The sequence below is a fragment of the Maniola jurtina genome, chromosome 10, assembly GCF_905333055.1.
Source record: "Maniola jurtina chromosome 10, ilManJurt1.1, whole genome shotgun sequence".
Classification (NCBI taxonomy): domain Eukaryota; kingdom Metazoa; phylum Arthropoda; class Insecta; order Lepidoptera; family Nymphalidae; genus Maniola; species Maniola jurtina.
The window spans coordinates 5,374,562-5,395,921 of NC_060038.1; the positions used below are offsets into that span (position 1 = coordinate 5,374,562).

General features: G+C 36.1%; 1 long non-coding RNA gene across 1 annotated transcript; it reads right to left on the minus strand.

Annotated features, from left to right (window-relative positions):
- Window positions 1-1,518: 1,518 nt before the first annotated feature.
- On the minus strand, window positions 1,519-18,372 carry LOC123868832. Its single transcript, XR_006796733.1, has 3 exons — window positions 18,086-18,372; window positions 5,324-5,326; window positions 1,519-1,530 (listed from the first exon to the last, which is right to left on the minus strand). It is a non-coding gene; the product is annotated as an uncharacterized LOC123868832 (long non-coding RNA).
- Window positions 18,373-21,360: the final 2,988 nt, after the last annotated feature.

Consider the following 21,360-nt stretch of genomic DNA (forward strand, 5'->3'; position numbering starts at 1 on the left):
CTAATCCTCATGATCAACATGATCAACCCCCTTGCCGGCTTACTACAGAGACGTCTCCTACCCTACAGGTCTCCTTTCAATAAGAGAAGGGTTTGGCTATAGTCTACCACGCTTTTTTTTTTTTTTTTTTGTTGACGCTGGGGAATGCATTTACGCATCCCCCCCGGAAGCTAGCCAGCCAGCCGTGAGGCAGCCAGCCAGCTGAGGGAGGGTATGTGGGACTCGCCGGCCGAGAGGCGACCGGAATACCCACTAAACCCCAGCGGCGCTACTGCGCGTCGCCTGGCGACTGGGTCACGGGAACGCCGAAGCAAACAACCGCGACCCAGCCAGCGACGTCTGCCGAGGCAGACCCTCCACCGGAAACCTACTCGGTCCCCACCACCGCACCTCCGGGACGCACCAACGAAGTGCGTCCCCCGACCCCGGGACGCGCACGTCGCCCGCATCCCATCCTTCGCTTCGTCCACTGTGCCCTCTGCTAGTCAGAGGGACACGCGGAGAAACCTCCCCCCCTGCCAGGTCATTAGCCATAGCCAACAATTTCATACATACAGACCATAGCTGATCTATACGCATAGACTTATACTAATAGCTGTTATTAATTTACAGTAATAAAATTCAAAAGAGATTTTTACTTGAAAATCAATTATTTCGATCAAGAACACCACGTTATTAGAAGAAGGTTCTAAATTAAAACTTCCATATGACTGCGCAAAAGTGCTGCCAGACTGCCCATTGCCGCCACCGTAGGTACACTTCGTATTATAACGTATTTCCATGAGACTGTAACGTCACGTTATCTTTTTCTAATCTCGACAATACTTGTAGCCAATGACGGTTTAGAAAAGTTGACAAACCGTTTCTATCTTATCGTGTTTCTTGGAACGAGGACGTGTTCCTAGTTCCAAGAAACACGATAGAAAGAAAGGAAATAAGAAATCCTAGTTAGGGATGAAAACGGTAACGTCACTTCAAGTTTTAATGTTTTTCATTACTTATAAAGTAAATAAAAAATACAGAAGTAGATAAAACGAAACATTGCATTATTAAATATTTATAACATCTATCTCATTATGGCCTAGTCTACACCTAATTGGACAGGAGCGGAGATGTGTTCAGGCGACCAATTTTTATATTATTTATAGATGAGGTGAAAAAATTATCACATCATCTATTAAAAACCTAATTGGTCGATTATCTCCATTCCGCTAAGGTGAAGACAGGGCCTCAAACCAGCGTAAGATGCTGTTGACTTCAATTTTTATATGTAGGCCTATAAATCTTACTTTATTCAATGACAATATGGAGCTTGTCGTATTGTCACGTCATTCGTTATGTCGCATCTTTTGGCTTCAATGGAAACAGAGGCTATCGGAACTTGGTTTTGTGTCTCGATTTTCTTTTAGTCCTTTGTTCGGAAAGCCATCAGGCGGCCAAATCAAGTAAGAAATTGCTGATCCCGGACCTCGATCTTTTTGCGAAATGCACCAATATCGTGATGAAAATGCTTTCTCGTTTGGAAAACTACTACGAATATATATATATATATATATATATATATATAATATTATAAAGGCGAAAGTTTGTATGTGTGTGTGTGTGTGTGTGTGTGTGTGTGTGTGTATGTTTGTTACTCCTTCACGCTAAAACTACTGGACGGATTGGGCTGAAATTTTGAATGGAGATAGATTATACTCTGGATTAGCACATAGGTTACTTTTTATCCCGGAAAATTAAAGAGTTCCCACGGGACTTTTAAAAAACTACATCCACGCGAACGAAGTCGCGGGCATCGGCTAGTATATTATATAACCCTGTACTTCTTGCATTTTTCTGGAGATTATGCAGATTTACTCAAGAATATTTCCTTCACCAAAACTTGTTATGTACACCACGTGAGTCACATCAGCGATGACCATTTCCATCACGTTAGATGCAACTGACTCATACTACAGATAAAACCTACTGACTAAGAATAAGTAGCTCAGAAATAATGTCAATGTTGTATGAGATTCAATAAAGAGAAAATAAAAAAAAATATTAGAGTCTAATTTAATTTATTTGAGTAGATATTCAGTCTAGATATGGGCCTATTTGACCTACCCCGGTTCTGACTTCTGCCTTTAGGCGTTTCTACTTTAGATACCTATACCTACCTATTTCCGTATTCGCGTAAAGTGCATAAAAGATTAGGCATAAACGGCGGAAAATGCAGCGCAGTGAACGTAAGCCCCTATTTTCACGGGGCTTTTATCTCTAGGCACCGTTTTGTTGTCCGCCCGCGCAACGGAATTACCCAACGCATATAGAGTGATTCATGTTCTACGACAAACACTAACGGCCTTACTAATAACACAGTTTAACGAGTGCTAATAATATAGTTTTACGATAGCACTGTGCTTATACCTACTTAACCAATGACCTTAGAAAGTCATTGTACTTAACAGTAAGTAGACACCAATTTTTCTCTTCCTGACATCAGTAATTTAACATTCGGTTGTGTAACTATACAACCACTTTATAATGTTTACCTACTAGCTGACGCCCACGACTTCATCTTCGTGGATTTAGGTTTTTAATCCCGTCGGGACTCATTTTCCGGGGTAAAAAGTACCTATGTATGTCACTCTTAAGTTCTTTAACTACACCTAGCGCAAGTGTAAATTAAAAATTTATAACAGTTAGGTTAGGTACAGAAGGTTAGGTCGAGTCGGGGGTTAAAAAAAATCACGTCGAGCCATTACGACGTGATTGAAGGACAAACCAACAAACAAACACACTTTCGCATTTAAAATATGGGTAGTGATTAGTTAGAGGATAATTATACATAACGCAACGCAATATACATAATACAATCGTCTCGTCGAGGCTTGAACCCAAAAAAGATATGACTTTTGATTCACGGTTGCGCTGCAGTTACACTTTCGAGAACACGTAAAGCCCTTGGTCCTAATTTATCACCGGTCGTGTCAGATTGCCGTTCCATCGGACTAGGGGTGTGAGATAATAGAGAGAGTAGTAGTATTTTACCGAACTTAGCGACCCAATTTCTAAGCTCTTAAATGAATTCTTTTTTGTTCCATTACAATTAGTTAGACTGCAATCTCGCCTAGTGGTACTTAAGTAATGATGCAGTCTAAGATGGAAGCGAGTTAACTTGAAAGGGGTGTGGCAGTTTTATTTAACTCATACCCCTTACCTTATCGGTATCTATAGTGTATCGTACCAGAATACCAAAACCGCTTAGCGGCATGGCTTTACCGGTATAGTGGTTACTAGCCACGGCCGTAGCCACCCACTACATTTAGAAATTACAAATTTCCAAATAATCGAATCGAATCTTGTAAGTATATGTGTTTATTTGTTACTTTTGAAATAACAATACAGTAATATTGTTTCGAGTAAACCACAAAGAAGTCGAGTTACATAGGGTGAACTCTGTAACCTGATTAAGTGGAACCTACCTACGCAAGGTTCCACTTAATGTAATGAAACCTTGAATAAAACCAACATTGACAATATCGCAGCTCTTTGATCATCATATGAGAGATATTAGATAGATAATAATATGAGGGACTATCTTTCTTCGTAAAGTAATAAACCTGCTGCTTTGACTCGGCTTCCGAGGATAAAGGATCGTTGCTATAATTAGATGATAAAGTAGGTGCACGTGTTTGTCTCATAGAAACGAAACGATACTACTTGCCTATTATCTATAGGTATTATAATATAGGTAGGTATAATGATAGTTCTTTTCAAAAAGATTCTATGAAGGCTTTTGATGACCTCACTAGGGAAGCTGTGAGTCCCATAGTCTTAAATACCTACTTATACATCTTTTATAGGTAGGTAACTGGCGAAGATATTATAATACTCCAAATAGGCAAAATTCGTGAGCTTGTGTGTGACAAATAGATAATAAAAATTACGTAATTTAAATTTTTTATCTTTTATACCTAATTTATTTAGACCCAAATCAACATAGACTACACAGATATTGTCGCGGGGTTTATGCACCTTTTGACACCTATGAGCGTGCTTAAAAAATTGGGGTCCCTTTGCCAGGGTTGCACATTGGTAATTGCAGTTATGCAGGTAGCATACACCGAGAGCAAGGATAAACACCATGAATATTAAATGTCACTATACACGTTAGTTCAGTCTCTAGCGGTTACGGCCGTGTACAGAATCGATAATATAATAGATGAAGCTAACGTAATTTAGGTTTGATGGCTAGGCAATATTAAAACAATAGAATCATAATGAAATAGTAGATATTAAGCGTTTAATAACCATGAAATTCCGCTTATAAGGCTCCAAGCTGTTATTTTTACGCTACTACGGATGCGTGTGTGTTAATCAGACTGTGTGTTTATTTATGTGTAAAAGAGAATAAGAAAGCTTACAGAGGTACTAATGTTTATTGAGAAGAAAAAGTTAGAAAATTTTGGACACGTCACGATGCGTAATAATTACCAGGAAGTATGAACTCCTTTCAACTTATCGTGCTAGGAAAAGTGGCAGGCAAGAGAGGGCCTGGCCACAGATGGAAATTGTCGTCCGCGGCGGCGAAGGGTACACGGTACCTCTTGCCCTGGAAAATCAAAGAGTTTAAACAGGAACTATAACTTAAATCCACCCTAAAGCAGCCTAGTTTTTATCTCGGAAAACCAGAGTACCTACCTCGTGAGTAGAAAAAGCCATATCCACGCGGAGACGCGGGTAAATACGCAGGCATCATCTAGGTAGTACCTTCGTAATATTTCTTTAATCACAGTTTACGGAATGGTATTCACAATCTAGAAATTGCAAAATATCCATTAAAGTGAGGGAAGGAAAAATATAACAACACAAAGAATTTAATATCAACTCTGGCACGCAGCAATCTTGTAACAATTTGTATTCTTTGCTACAACATTCCGGTTAAGGGCCAAACTCTTTCTGTAAGTTATTCTATTACTAGATGATGCCCGCGATTCCATCGGCGTAAGTTTGGTTTTATAAAAATCCTGCCTTTTTCGGGATAAAAACTAGCATATACCATTCTTCGGGATGAAAGCTAGCTCTGTACTAAATAGATAATGACCCCAAGTTCTTCGGCTTGGAATTTTAAATCCCGTGTCTGTGTTCCTATGTCCTGCAATGCAATATTTCCAGGACAAAAAGTGGCCTATGTTCTCCAATGCAATATAACAAAATAAACAAATCAAAATATTTACATTGTTGATGCTATTGGCTCGCTGGATAGCTAGGCTTAGTCGTTGATCTAAATACTTGTCATAAATCTTAGCAACATTAATTTTCTTTTGGAATGCTTTACATTCTTCGCCTTTAGTTCATTCTATAATTTCCCTTGAGAAAACCCACGTCGGTTTGTTAAAGGTATCGAACTTATTAAGAGAACCACTTTTTCATTGGTATTAACAAAATAACTAATATTTTCTTTGCGATGAGTTTCTTATATTTCCCAAGTCTGTCATTTTACGAAAACAATTTGTTTTAGAGAGCTAATTACTTATCTTACTTTCATTATTATCGCTGGCTCACTAATGAGCATGGGTCTCATACTTTGGCCAAGTGCGGATTAGCAGACCTAGAGATATTATCTTCCTATACTTAGTGACAAAAATAAATAATCACATTGTATTCTGTGAGCAGGTTTTTATATCTCCGACTAATGCCATCATGATCAAAAACTGCGATTACACCTGTCATTAGCTTAATATGTAAGTAAGTAGCTTACGTAAATAATTGACAACTTTACTAACAACACTTAGGTATAAGATTGTTTACATTAGCAAAGTCGTAAATTAATCATGTAAGCTACTTACGTTAGTTAAACTTACAGGTGAAATTGCAGCTACACGTCACACTTACAATGAAAAAAATTAAATGAATATTCATAACCGAAGTTGTAACCGCATACAATAGGCGGATGTTTCAAACTGTGCTTTCATCTAGCGAAGGAAAACCGTAAAAAACGAATTTTATATGACCGCTTCTGAAAGTCCTCGGATATGAAAAAGTTGTAAAATGTTTCCAACTTTTGTTGAACTGAATGTGAAAACTGGGAGTCACGTCCTTTTCATTTCATTTAATAATAATTCGATGCTGAATTTTTGTTTGAAACGAGTTCTGTATTTTAATTTTTATAGCTATAAAATAATATGTACGAAAGAAACAGTCAGAAAAAGGGAGGTATTATTTAGCTGTTTTTAGATTAAATTATTAAAGTGTCTTTTTATATTAAACTTGCGCGAGGATATAGATCTCAACGCGTAGAGGCTAATCGAGAGTTCTAATCTTTAAAACAAGCTAATTGCAATATTTATTTGATCAGGATAATGAAAATAGTGACCTTATTAGTCAACGTAGTAGATTATGGTCAAACCCTTTTCATTGTGAGAGGAGATCCGTGCACAGTAGTGAGCCGGTGATGGGTTAATGATGCTGACGATTATTAATCCTAATATTGTATCGACTAGCAATAAAACTTACAGAATTCGTTGTAACTGTCATGCCAATCGCAATTTTCATGCTAAAATTAACCTAAAATTAACTTACTGCGAGTGTTAACATAACAAAGTGCATGTTTCTGCGAATTTTATTGCCAGTACACACTTGGCATATTATACATAAGTATGTTTGGCAACTTTACTTTCTTCTTCATAAATGACGAAGTAGCGGGCTAACCAGGAAAAGGATTATGTTTATGGCAACACACCCCTAATCGATTTCGAAATTCGCACCCCTTTCGTATCCCTAACGAGGTCTACGTTAAAAAGAAAACCCCACATTCAGTCTTCTAGCCTGAGCTGTTCATTGATATATCAATTTCAATTTATTTATTTCAACAAAAATGAAGGTACAATAACTTAAAACGACAATTAAGTACCGCTGCTCGGGGATAGAATATACCTTCCGGAGATTACCTTTTAGACATTAACTCACAGACACCCCTTCATAATATAAAAAAATAATTCGTACATTTCCATTAAAGGTAGATAAACGAATAAGCAAACGAACGCAAAATTTGTTTTATACTATTATAGATACAAAATGTAACTAAAAAAAAATTGTGTCTATAGTTTCTATGCTAGTTTTGTATCTGACACCGATAACGATTCTATATACTCGTACCTACCTAGTTTAACCATCGATATAAAATTTCTATATCGATGAGTTTGAAGAACCCTATAGGTTTAAAATAAAAAATAAAAATCCGATCGCTGCCCTCATTGTCTGCGGCCGGTTAATATACTAAAAGTCTACTTCAAAAGAGTTTAAAGCCGTCAGTCCACTTCGCCGGCCCATTAGCTCCATGTTGAGCGGTGAGACGGCAAAAGAAATTAAACCATGCACACTCATTCTTTTTTCTTTGGGGATGTTTCCTCTTTTATTGGATAAGAAAGAAGAGACACAACAGTTCGTATGATTACCCTATGAAACCCTGAAATAGATTTTCCTAGTAAAATTCTTGTGATATTTTCCGTCCATGTTTTACTTTTAAAATGAATTATCTGTCGCAACGTTTATTTAAAGCGGACTGAAACCTGAAAGGTCGATGGTTCAAATGCTGTTCGATGCTTTATTGTTGTAGGTATCGACTTTTAATAGAAACTTTACGCTGTTAAAGCGAGTAAATGGATTTTCTTGGAGCCACATGTAGCCTGCTCTTTAGTGTTTATAAATAACACTATATCTGGTCTATGTGTAAAGAAGACAATATTATGACTTCACGCCTAGTCACTTCTAAATAAAATGTACTCTAGAGAAGAAAAATAAAGGAGAGACAAGGGAGAGACATCATCGCAGTATACTTTGGGATTTTTTCACTTTCTTCGTTGTCAAGTGTCACTACAAACATAGGATTTGTATCTGAGATGAATCTTCATTTCGAAACCCTAATTCAACTGAGACTGCGTCTCTCTTTACGACGGGCGTGTCCTTTGGGAAATATAAACGCGACCGCGTACATTTTAGTTAGAACAGTTGTAACGAATTTAGAGACAGGCGCAAGAGATGCGATTATATCTCAAGGATTATCATAATCAAGCAATAAAAGAATTAGAAAAAAATCTACAAACATTGATGTTTGAAATATTAACGTAAAGGAAAATTTTAGGTTACCGCTTATTTATTTTTAATCAGGACTTAATTTTCTCTTGCGGCTGGTACCTGATTCGTTATACAAATCAAAACCAAATTTTGTATTCATAAGTCCTTTTTTACAGACGCTTATGATATGGTCTACAGTTTAGTTTTGACTCTTGAGACTAAGTACTTATACCATTGGTTTGGAAAGCACGTTCTACTGAAAACGGAAAGTATTCCTTTAAACTCCATTATATTCTTGTAATTTAAATTCGATACAATGAACTACAAGCTACAATCCGCCAAAACAGATAAATGTGTAGGATACAACGTGCAGCATGCGATATGCACCGCTCGTCCCCCCTCTACTAAAGAAGCAGTAAAAGCAAGCAATACCTACATACCACCAACACATACACCACACAAATATTCTAGAACACAACGTATGTTTCACTCCGACACCAGAGCATTCTCAGGTGATATTACTTCACAGTGCAAAATTGCAAAGTGACTTTGCCATCATGGACTTTAGCAAAATAGCGCCTGCTTCTTTCTATTCAATCAGATTCAGAAGTCAATGACTGATGAAAGTATTATTAAAACTTTTGTTGGCTCTTAAATACTAACCTAAAATTACTTCCTAAAAAGTGTAACATCCTCAACACAAAATTGGGTACAAAATTCAAAGGCTACGCGAATATTCACTGCAATTTTTATGTTCGTAGCAGGTTATGTACTTACAAAGTATGTTATTAGTGCGCTTGGCTGAACGAGAAAATATCTTGCGAGATACGCTCAGCGCTTGAATCACTTTTTATATTCCAGGTCATGCAAGTAAGTTATCTAAAGGGAATTCACATAAAAAACTATGTAATAAATGATATCAAGATAATTAACTACTGCGGGGTTTATTAGGCCGTACCTATCAACATTATTGGGTGGGTCCAAAACTCCAGACTAAATAAAATCTGTACTTCTATAACACAACACGAATGCATTCTGTTGACAACATTATAACTGGCTTCCGAATCCTTTGAATGGACAATACTGTCGCTAGGAAGGTTATCACACTAATATTATAAAGGCGAAAGTTTGTGTGTATGTGTGTGTTTATGTTTTTTCTCTTTCACGCAAAAACTACTGGACGGATTTAGCTGGGAATGGAGATAGATAATATTCAGGATTAGGACATAGGCTACTTTTTATCCCGGAAATCAAAGAGTTCCCACGGAATTTCGAAAAACCTAAATCCACGCGGACGAAGTCGCGGGCATCATCTAGTGAAGGATAACTCCTGAAGTTGCGCTGTATGGAGCGTTGATTGAATCAGCAACGAGGTTGGTCTGGCATAGCGCTGATTTATACGAGAGGCGCGCTTTTGCCTCGGTCGAGGCGCATCCATGCCGCGAAGTTCGGCTGACTCCTTAAGTTGCCAAGCTTGGTATGGACCCAGCTATAGGATCTCCGAATAGATCACTTATTATCTACTTTTTTAAAAACCTTGAAAACCGATAGTTTTCCTTAAATAAATGTCGAGAAATTGAACTCAGTAAAGTGTATCAAACAAAACATCAAAGACGAGAGAAAAATAACAGCGCAACAGAAAGTTAAGTATTTTGTTTTCGTTTATTTTGAGAGAACACACTTCAATGAAGTCATCTTCTTCACAAACTTGTTATTCGTGTCATACACTGTACCTTTGTTCTTGTTCCCCTAATAATTGCCTCCAGCGAATTAGCTTCCGAAAAGGAAAACGTTGAACTTAGATAACATTAGACGCTTCCACGTCATTAATTCTGGACAGAAGTCACCTTCGGGACATAATTACATTAGTCTACAAAAACGTTCGCTAAATATTTAAGTAGCGTCTTTCTAGGGATAATTGAAGCCAAAACCAGTATCATTTTCTAAAAAAAATTGCAAGCCCTGTATACAAAAAAGATACTTTCCGTAACTTTTACAGCTCGTTCACACAGGCTGCGTAAGCGTAGAAGTAGTGCGTACCATTGCGTTGTAATGTATGGAACTGTATGAGACATGGCATACAGCTTGCGTGGCGTGAACGTTTACGTAGACACAATGCGTGCAGTTAAGTCTACGGATTCACGCGCGTCACTACGCACGTTTCACGTGTACGTGCTTGGTGTGAAGCGGCCTTTAAACACATTTGTATTTGCGTTGACTTTATCTATGTACTCATCTTATTTATAAAAAAAAAATGTTCAATCATTTGGTAATAGTCATTCCAAATCCAAAAATTAAAGTTACCAGTAAGGCTGTACTTTGTTAGCAAGTTACAATTGATATCATGATCGCCAATAGGTACTATAGTGTTTCAAGTTTTGGCTAGTTGGTATCAATTTTCGAACCTCTAAGTATAAATGTAAATTACTATATTACTATATCGGGTGTTATTTGCAATATCGGATATCTACATCAAACATTGTTACTTTATCATGAGAGACTTAACTGTGTATTTCGTAAGTACTCGCCATTTTGGAGGTTATATTAGATTTTCAATGCATTAATAACAATAGATTTCACTGACCGTACTTGAATTCAATTCAAACGTAAATACACTTTGAACTATGTTAGTTCAATGAATATTCTGGTGTAATTTTTAAAGTCCGTTAATCTGTTTTAATGTGGAGGAGAAAGAAAATCATCATGATTTTATAATAGACTCTTGAACTTCGATGCTTGTTAAATAAAACTTTGAAGATTTTATGTTAAACGTCTTGTTAACTACGTATGTTGATTTGTTGAAATATATATATGCTGCTTGAAAGCACTGCTTTATTTTAACCTAGAGCCTAGAGAAGCTATTCATAGGAACAATGGAGGAACACAAAACTATGGAGCTGAAAGAAAATGAAAAGTACATTTGAAAAACGGCGTGTATTTTACACAAACAATGATATTTCAGGCGACAAAAGCCCCCGGGGTTACGGCCAACGAACAAAAAATACATCAAATTACATTTTATAACTCTCTTCGAAATGTTAGGTGTCCCTAGAGCTCAGCCATTGTTCTCATGAAAATATATTTCTTTTATTTGTCACGCATTTTTATCTATAAAATAATGTCAGCTTTCACATTGTTTATCAAAATAAGGAAATTGCTTTTCAGTCGGATTACTTTAGGATTAGGAGTAGGAATCTACTTAGGAAACCTGGTTTTATTGGTTTGATATTCAAAGTTAAAATGTTTGTTGTTGTTGAAATCTTGTATTCATAAAACTCTATACCTATTAGGAAACTGTTTTATAGGGTTCCTTATCTAAAAAGGAAACAAGTGTAAATTAAAAATTTATAACACCCGCGACAAGTGAAGGTTACAGTAACTAGAAAAGAGCTGATAACTTTCAAACGGCTGAACTGATTTTCTTGAATTATAACTAAGAACACTCTCGATCAAGCCACCTTTCAAACAAAAAAAACTAAATTAAAATCGGTTCATTAGTTTAGGAGCTACGATGCCACAGACAGATACACAGATACACACGTCAAACTTATAACACCCCTCTTTTTGGGTCGCGAGTTAAAAAGGACCCCTTATAGGATCACTTAATTGTCTGTCTATCTGTCTGAAAAAAAAAACAAAATACTCTAGTGATTCTACCGGTAAGATAACGAAAATACTCATGATAAAATATCGGCCGTTTGTATAATAAATCGATAAGAATCTCCATTTGAACCTCGGAAGTCGGAACCAATTGCTAAGTCACACAGAAATCAATCGCTGAAGATACATTAATAACCTCTTTTATGAGTAAGTATCGCCTATATTTTTATCTAGTTTGCCATAAACTATTGATGTTTCCCGAATAAAGTTTCTCGAATTCTCTTATTTCTCTATTCCAGCAACAGAATTGTCTCAATCTAAACTGTAGGTACGTAAAATCGACATTTCCTAATAATAAACGAAAAAACCCAAAAAAAAAAAATATGTAGCTGAAATGCGATAATTTTTACTCGTAGATAAATTAAATGTTTAGAACATAGACTTACAATTTTTTCATGGTTTAGAATAATCATTAACGCCTTCTGAATTCTTCACTGAATGTTTTTATTGACTGAATTAAAAAGGAATCACCAGTGACGCGGACTTACGCATTTTCTGCAATATTTTTTATACTACCTGATGCCCACGACTTCGTTCGCGTGGATTTAGGTTTTTTAAAAATCACTTGGGAGCTGTTTGATTTTCCGTTATAAAAATTACCCTATGTTACTCTCCAGGTCTTCAACTATACCCATGTAAAAAATGACGTCGATGTTACTCCATTGTGACGTGATTGAAGGACAAACCAACTAACCAATAAACCAAGAAAACCGAGAAGAATCATAACCCTTCCTTTTGGCTTTGCTGTAGTCGGGTAAAAATACTGGGACGACTACAGTCGCGGTTAGTACTGAAAATGCATCTCGTTGCTTGTTGTTTTTCTTATAGGTCACTGGTAATGTGCTATCAGCTTAATCCACAAAACGTAACGCATAAAGTTTATCTCCGAATCATCATGGAATTTCATTCCATTTCGTAATGAGCGCTATTCATAGTTACAACGATTAACCCCTTTATCTCAGCAATACTGAATTTGACTTGTTTGCCGAACATTTGATGAATCATTCAGGCCAACCGCTCATTGTTCTCGACCAAACACTGCCACAATAGGATTTGCTATATCCTTATCCAAACACGGCCCCAGCGCATGTAAATTGGCCATATGTTTGCCATACGCAAACAGGTATTGTGAGCTACATACTAAAGTGGAGGATTATTGAGATTGAATGTATTGTTGACTGTATTATTCGCCCTTACACCAGTGTTACTAAGCGCGTATATATTTATTCAAAAAAGGTTTGGTTTGAGTACGTGTTACACGTGGAAATTTATTCGATGTTTGCAAAAAAAGAAACGTAGGTACGGCCTAGAAATAAAACTAAAAGGAGTGGTATATTCACTGATTTCTTGCATTCAGAAATATCTTTTTTGAATAAGAAAAATTCCTGCCAATTTTCATACGTTTTTCATGACAAAGTTAGCTTTTAGGTACGTACAATATTTGTACCCAATAGTACCTCTACAAAATAATAATAATTATTAAATCTACTTTAAAAAAAAATGGCCAATAAACGTTATATTTTTTTGTTTAACCTACATTGAAAGTCTTAGTTACTGAATTAGATAATTAGTGTTTTTTTAGATAGTTAGTCATTTTAATAATCCGTACTAATTTCTAATACTGGTACATAATACGAGTATAAGCAAAAGTGTCTGTCTGTTTGTTTGTCTGTCTGTATGTTATCTTTTTATGTATATTTAAACGGTTTTGACATTTGATACAGACATAGTAGGCACACCTCATGTGGTATGCATGCCGGAGACGGACGGACATGAGATACTATTTATACCGGAAAATTAAAGAGTTCCCTCAGAATTTTTAAATCTTAAATCCACTTGGATGAAATCGCGAGCTTCATCTAACTTCATTTTGCCTTCTTATTTTAACTATTTGCCACATAACTTCCTTCTTCTTCGAATTTCATAAAGGTTCATATTTTACGTAATTTAATGATCTACCCTGCAGCTGAAATTGTTGTACTTAGTGAAATTTTCATGGCATCACTGCAATTCCACTTTAACCTCAAATTAGCTCAATTATTCCAAACTAGCCAATTCCGTGCAAATTATTTCAGTTTTATTGAAATTGTGGAGTGCTCAATGAAACCCATTTCAACAGCTAGCGGCTGCAACCAAAACCACAAACACAGTTGATGAGGTAACAATATAACAAGTGCCTAAACCAAATTCAAATAAATATTTATTAGGCTGAACATAGAGTTATTGAATACGATATTGTATTATATACGATACGAGTGTCCAAAATCCAAATATTCTGAAACACGTATTTCTTCATTTGTAACCAAAAGCACAACGAATAGTTGAATATGGCGTTATGTTGGCTGCCCTGTCTGTTGGGTGGTCATTGGCACCATATTGGCATGAGAAGACGCAGATTTTGTTTATTTTCATTTCATTCATTCAGGAAAATCAAATGAAAATAAACAAAATCTGCGTCTTCTTATGTAAATATGGTGCCAATGACTTGGACAGACAAGGGAGCCAACATAACGCCATAGGTACCTACTATTCGATGAAACGCACTATACCAATTTTCAAGGATATACAACTTGAAAATGACGGATTTTCTTATAAACTTTCACACCGTATTTGGGGATAAAATTTCTAAAGATCATTTAAATCTAGATTCAAAAAACTAAAAGTTAATAGAGTGTGCTGAGTGGTTAAACATTAATAGGTACCTATTTTATTGACGAAGGCACGGAAATCTGCTAGTAGGTATACTTAATACGTTTTGTGGGAAAAATCGAGTTTGCTTTATTAGATTCAACATAACTTTTCTCGCAAAACACATCTCAGCACGTTCGGAACAAACAAGAGATATAAGCGGTCGAAAATTGCCCCGCTTTATTGCCAGGGTAACGGGATTCTGTCGAAAGTTTCTTTTTATTAGGGAATCTTCGGAGCGCCGAGCGCCGATGTAATTTGGATAAAATATCTATAATCGCTCCCGCGCTTATAATATTGTATACGATATAACGGTATAAACTTTACGGTGTGTGAATTTGTGTTTGGCACAAAGTTTGTAACTTATTCCCAAGTTACGTCGAGTAATTTTGTATGTTCGATTCACTGAATTACATTAGTAGGTACTTACGTATGGAAGGGCTAAAAGTACCTATTTCAAACCAAAATTTCTGTTGTATGAAGGTGTAAAAAATTGTATTAAAGGACAGCAATCAAAAAATTCAGTTCAGAATTCTTGTATCCAAGCTCTGTGCCCAAATTTTTATAAATCGGTTAAGCGGGTGAGTCGTGAAAAGGTAACAGACAGACTAATATACAAATAGACAGATACAATTATTAATATTGAGTATGGAAGTAATCATAGCTTGCAACCTGGATATAGACGTATAATTTTTATCCTAGAAAATCCAAGAGTTCCCACGCAATTTTTAAAAACCTAAATCCATGCAAACGAAGTCAGCTATTTTTAGATATTCTTGTGAATAATACAGATAAAATATAAGTATCTAATGTAATTTATTCTGAGATTCCATTAGCGATTACCTAAGTAAATATTTTTATATGAATAACGCTCAGTCTTTAAATAAAGTTTAAGAGGAATTTAAGAATGATGGCTTATCAATAAGATTTCAGGCAGAGCAAGATAGATAAAATTCACTCTTTGTAAATTGTTCTGATGAAATCGTGCTTAATCTTAATTTCTTCAGTCTTTGATGAAAGTGGTGCCGTCAAAAGTTATAGGTAGAGAATGGAAGATTGATATCAAAGTAATGGTTTGGTTTAAAATCTTTACTTTTTTTTACAAAGATAAATGAACCCTAGTAGAAAAGATAACCCTAGAAACGAGCTACCATTTCATGGAGCACTCTTGTAGAGACCTAGCTTTTTACCAGTCTACTGATTTGCTTCGGTGATCAAAGAAAGCCATCAATATTTGACATTTATTTTAAATCCATTGAAGGTTTCCTACGAAAATATATTTTTATATCAAGTTCAGTGAAGCGATATAGAACCAATTAATGTCAAATGAGTTTGATGGCTTTCACTTAGTGATTATCACTGAGTTAGCGAATCACCCCAGGTGATAGTAATACCAATACAAGCCCAGTGTTCAACTATAGTCGGACATCGTTGTTCTCCATCGAGCGTAAATAAACAACGGAGAGGAATTATTGCTCGAGTAGGTTTAATTTCCGGGTGTGCTCAACTTTTCCCGTGTTTATTTCGATATTTCTCATTTCATTATTGCGTTTTTTATTTTATCACGAAAGCAATGAATCAACAGTGTGTCAATATTTTGTTTTTGGTAATATTATTACATAGTTGAACCGCCCTGGCTTCGCACTGGTTTTATAAACTTCTTGAGGATGCCCGCGACTTCGTCCGCGTGTATTTAGGTTCTTAAAGATCCCGTGGGAACTGTTTGATTTTCTGGGATAAAATGCCTATATCAATTACAGGGACGCAAGCTACCTCGGCACCAAATTTCTTACAAATCGGTTAAGCAGATGAGTCTTTAGAAATCCCGTGGGAACTCTTTGATTTTCCGGGATAAAAAGTAGCCTATGTCCGTCCCCGGGATATAAGCTAACCCTGTACCAAATTTCGTCAAATCGGTTAAACTGTCGGCCGTGAAAAGTTAGGACAAACAAACAAACAGACAGACTAACAGACAGACAGACACACTTTCGCATTTATAATATTAGTATGGAAAATATGTTAATGTGTTTCTTACTCGTTAAATTTTCAAAAAAAAAAGATAAATACAAAAGTTTGTTACCGGTTGAGTTTCTTGCCGGTACTTCACAGAGCATCTGCATTATGAACCGGTGGTCACAGGTAGAGACACTAATGCTGAAATCTATAGAGCGTGCTTTGACTTTGCTCAGACTTAAGTTTCAGTTAAAACGAGACAGATTTATGCCAGTGGTATAACGCTGTCTCGTTTTAACAGTGTCTTAAGTCTAAGCTAAGTCAAAGTGCGCTCTATAAATCTCAGCCTTAGAATCTTCAAAACATACCTAGCGAAAACTTACAACAACGAACTTGTTGTAATAACTTGTAATAATGCTTCACTAAAAATCATTTCTTGCCTCATAATAGTCTATCACAGCGCTTTGTTTTTCCAGCTGGGATTAAAGCCTTAGTCTCGGGTGGAGGGGTGATTTCGTCTCTTGTTTCAGCAATCCTCACTGCCGCATTAGCTTAAATCCCTACGGACCAGCAGAGCTCGCAAATGGACTCGCAAAATAGAATCCTATTCAGTAATATGCGATAGGAATTACTTAAAGGCTTGGCTTTGAAGAAAAATTGGGAATCATTGGAGACTGCCGGCAGAAGTGAAACCTTAAAGTTATGAAACACCAATGTTTTTTTTTAATTTTTTAAATTAAATGTATAGTAGGTACATATCGTAAATTAAAACCATCAACATTAGTTTAATTTGAACATAGCTTGCGGTACTCCGAGCACTATCGACATTACCAAAATCACCTAACGCATCTTAAGAAGTTTTCACTTCCAAAATTAGTTATACGTGGCTGTATAAATACCTGATTCATCTGGTTACCGCGAAACTAGGAAACTAAGGAAAGTTATATACGTATTTTTCACTGAAAAAAATCTTCTCGGATAATTCGAAAATTAAAATATCAAATATTGGATCGCCTACGATCCTTTAGTTCTTCGAAATTGACGATTAGTATTATTTATAATAATAATTAATCTATCTGTAATCTGTCGATAGGTTACAGTAACGTTGGTATTTGTCAAAAATTGTAACATCTTTTTGACGTGACAACGTCTTATAATTCGATACAGCCGGCTGCACGCACGAAAAAAAATGACTCATGCGGCGTTACCTCGACATGACTCATGCGTTACCTATCGTCAGTAAACCGACTTTACAGACAACCAATTTTTTTTTTGATATTATTAACAAGTCGCTAAGTAGGTAACTTGGTTGCAGATTATGGATAGATTGAAAATTATTAATTTTGTAAGTATTACCTGAGAACTATTATCGGCAGAATTTCATACTATGGATATTAGTAATATAGGTACTTAAACAGGACTTAAATTTCGTTTCTGCTTTTCGCTCTAAAATTCACATTTACGTTTTATAACAATTTTTGTTTTATCCATTAACGCTATCAGTTTTAAGTTTATCTAAAAGCGATGTCAAGTAATTGGATGCAAGTGCTTTCAAAGGAAGATCACGGTATCGGAAAGTTTCTACCCTCTGGGTAATAAAGCTTGACTCAATCAAGTGGAATGTCTATTAGTGCTCTTCAGTGACGCTTGTTAGATGCAGTCTATTTTTAAATGGCCGAGCTTTTCACTTAGGTTCAGTTCCATGACAGGCGGGTAAAGTTACAAGACTGATCCACACTTACGCACGCGCACGAACCGTGCACACAACACGCACCATAAGAATACGTATAATGTGGACGTGTCCAAGTGTGGTTTGCGAGCGGTTTGCGTGGATGTTGTACAAATCACGGCGTGGACATGTCCGAGAGTTTTTGGAAGTGAATACAAACATGATAATAATATACGCATTCGCGACTTGCACGTGCGCACAGAGACAGTGACATCCGTAGGTGTTCGATGCGCGTTGTGTGCACGGTTCGTGCGCATGCCCAAGTGTGGATGCACCTTTATAGTTGCCATTAGGCTTTGTCACTCTGGCTTTGACCACAAATAAATACAAAGTAGGTTGCACAAGTTAGTATTCAAACCTCCGTAGGTTAGAGGTAAGATTTTGGTTCAAAATTAATAAACACTGAATTGTGCAATTTATTTTGCTTTTATTGATGGTCAAAATAATTTAACGATGATGCTTTGACTGCCTGTCATGCAACTGGACGTGAGTGGTAGTATACTCCTATAGTGCATACATATTATATACTTACATAGGTATATCTTTGTATTACTTTTGCAGTTTAACCAATCTTATCCACAGCTAATCTACATTAATAATAAATAATCTTATCTACATCTGCAGCCAAGCGTTTCAATGGAATGGCACTCACTTATAAACATTAAAAACTCGTTTTTGTATAGAAACTCTAAAAAGCCGCTATTATAAAATAGCACCCTAAAAATATGCAGCTTTTATGTAAAACTAAAGTTTTAGTACCTAATTAGATCATCAAAGAATAATATGCTAATCCGTCTTTAAAACAATATAATATTCATTTCAGAGCAGCTACCGCGACACTGTAGAGATTTTAATAACGGGAACAAGCGATGTTTTTCCAAGACAAAAAAATTCGCGCGTCCCTCGTGAAAATATTAAAATTTTTCACTTGTTTTACAATGTTAGTTCCGCTTTTTTGCTCTCGTTTTGTGGAGTTCGGTAGCAATTATGAATGTTGAATTTTTTTGGTTGTGGATCCAACCATTTAGAGTTAAGGCACACACGATACTTTTAGCAACTGCGATCAGCGGTTTTGTGGGAGAATCAGTCATCAGTACAGAAAAATTTCATTTTGACGAATTTGCAATCATTGAAGTCTGTCACACTATCACTATAATGCAATAGGTACGCGATATTGTTACCCGTATCGAGGAAATATTGACGGTATTGACAGTATTGCAATATAACCGCATTATCTTGAAGCCCTATGATACCAGAATTGCGATACGGTATTGAAGTGGACTATCCTCCAATCGCGAGATTAAATTACTGCCTTTCGTCACATTTGCTATTTAATATTTGCCATGTAAACCATGCAATAGCTGCATAGCTTTTGATTTGTCTGCGCCGTACACTCCTTCCATTTATAGCATAGTTGTAGAGGGTTTCTTGGGATAGCATTATTATTACTGTGAACTGTGTGAACACTCAGATTCTTCAACATTCAGAAATCTTATCACTGGATACTTACTCTACAGATACACTGTACACTGTGAATACACTGGGTTCGTGCTGACGAACGACTGAATATACGGAGTGTGATCGCAACTCCGAAAAGCGACCAAATCGTCAATTGCCAATTTTAAAAGTATCGCGTATGTGATGGCCGAAAACTCTGTTTTGATTGTAATACAAATATTTACAGGAAGCTTAAATTGATAGGCGATTATAAAATATGTTTATTTAAATCCTACTTGAAATCTGTTAACAACTTGTAAAATATTCTGTTAGAGGATTTCAGCGGTTTATATGTGCTTATTTATTTTTACTAAGTAAATAAATAAAATGCAATCGTTTCTGTGTTGAATAAATGTTTGGAGCTTTTAATTTTTCAACCCCCGACCCAAAAAGAGGGGTGTTATAAGTTTGACGTGTGTATCTGTGTATCTGTCTGTGGCATTGTAGCTCCTAAACTAATGAACCGATTTTAATTTAGTTTTTCTTGTTTGAAAGGTTGCTTGATCAAGATTAGCTATAATCCAAGAAAATCGGTTCAGCCGTTTGAAAGTTATCAGCTCTTTTCTAGTTACTGTAACCTTCACTTGTCGGGGGTGTTATAATTTTTTAATTTACACTTGTAAATAGAGAGATAATATGTAAGTAGATACCTAGCATGAGAATGTTATTTATCAAACATTTCACGAACCTATCTTTGATACACATTTTATCTGTCATCTTCCAAGTAAGCAAACGTTTCCTCGCCAACGTCGAGTGGTTTGTCAATAGTTCAATACAACTTTCGAGATGCTTTTACTTACTCAAGACTCCTTGTAATGTAACGAAGCCGAGGGACTTGGATATACGAAACTCTTGTGTAAGTTTGCGATAGATCAGGAATACTTGAAACTATCTACAACATTCATACATTAATAACAAATACTTATAAACTTCACCTTACTTGTATTGTATATTATTGATAACAATCCTTAATCGACCAAAATCTGTTGGATCAATAGTAAGTTACAGAAGGCAGGTTTTTGAGATGGCACGCATTGTGAGGAGGTTTCTCATTCTGGAGCCCTGACCACTGGTGGCTTGGGTCCTACCCTGCTGCTACCCTACCCTGCATTTTATCATATTTTTAGTTCTTTTTGTTGTTGTTGTTTCTGTTCTTAGGAGGCATGAGACGGACCTGCCCGCGAAATTCAAATTTAATTTGGTTTTTGGTACTTATTTTAATTGCGACAATAGCAGTACCATCCTCACAGGTTTATATAAAAATCTTTACTTGAAAGGGTCCAGTTTTCGCGGGCAGGCCCGTCGCTTCTACCTTAAAAAGAGTATCTTATTGAAATAGATATATTAAACTATTTAAAACCGCTTTGTATGTTATTTATTAACCATTTCAAGTGTGTATCTTCAGTAGATATAGATTTTATCTGACATCTTCCAAGTAAGCAAACGTTTCCTCGCCGAGCGACGTCGAGTGGTTTGTCAATAGTTTAATACCACTTTGGAGATGGTTTTCCTTACTCAAGACTTCTTTGTAATGTAACGAAGCTGAGTGACTTGGATGCGGAACTCTTGTAAAAGTTTTCGATATTAGGTAAAGTAATACTTGGAACTACAACTAACAAGATACCTACCTTATACATTAACTAAGTTTTCATACTTAGTATGTAGAAAAATTAATATTTTTTTAACAATATCTAGTTAGTAGATTTATCAAAGAACAATATAACAGATATTATGTAAAAAATCTGGATTTTCCTGCTGATTGAGATTATCCC